Raw genomic sequence first — 1,140 nt, forward strand, 5'->3', positions numbered from 1 at the left:
AATCGGCCCTGCTCTGAGCCCGACCAGGGGCTGCACCTAGGGATTGGGCCTGCCCTCTGCCACCCGGGAGCAGGCCTAAGCCAGCAGGTCATCTCCCGTGGGGTCCCAGAGTGCGAGAGGGCACAGACCGGGCTGAGGGACGTTCCCTTCCCCTCGAATGCACAAATTTTTGTGCACCAGGCCTCTAGTATATATATAAAAGCCCAGTGACCAGAACGGTGAAACAAACAGAACAACCAGAATGACACGTGGCTATGACACGCACTGTGGCAGCCAACCAGCCTGATCCGGGCCCTGATCAGCCCCCTGCCTGGTTGGCCCAGCCCCTGATAGGCCCTCAACACCCTGATCAGAAGTGAGGCTGGCCGGGGGCCAACTGCCAGCAGCCCCCCGCCCCAGTCACCCTCCCCCCCCACATTGGCTTGGCCATCAGGGTGGGCCAGTGGGACCCAGTGTGCATGAATTTGTGCACCAGGCCTCTAGTTTATTTATAAAGGGGAAGTGGAATCATTAAAGTAATAATTTAAAAAATAACAAAAGCTGTGACTAAAGGGAAAAAAAGCACCATTCTGTTTCAAGCTTCTGTTCCTTTGCACATATTTATACAATAGTATAATATAAAGACTATTTGATTTTTTAAATACATTTCCCATCTAGATCATGAGTACCTTGATGGCAGATGGCATGTCATACATCTTTTATCCCTAACATCTAGTAAAGTGCCCAACATATAGTCTATTCATGATCATAATAACTAACACTTAATAAATACTGTTGAAGAGTTACCAGTTAAGTCCCATAATTCTAGTGGGGCAGGTATTATAATCCTACCTTTTTTAAAAAAATTAAATCTTTATTGTTCAGATTATTACAGTTGTTCCTCTTTTCCCCCCCCAATAGCTCCCTCCAACCAGTTCCCACCCCACCCTCTGCCCTTACCCACCCCCACACTGTCCGTATCTATACGTGTACGATTTTTGTCCATTCTCTTCCCACATCCCCCACACCCCTTTCCCCCCGAGAATAGTCAGTCCACTCCCCTTCTATGCCCCTGATTATATTATATTCACCAGTTTATTCTGTTCATTCGAGTATTTATTCACTTGATTTTTAGATCACGTGTTGATAGATGTGTATTTG

Source organism: Myotis davidii, unplaced genomic scaffold, assembly GCF_000327345.1.
Source record: "Myotis davidii unplaced genomic scaffold, ASM32734v1 scaffold79, whole genome shotgun sequence".
Lineage (NCBI taxonomy): Eukaryota > Metazoa > Chordata > Mammalia > Chiroptera > Vespertilionidae > Myotis > Myotis davidii.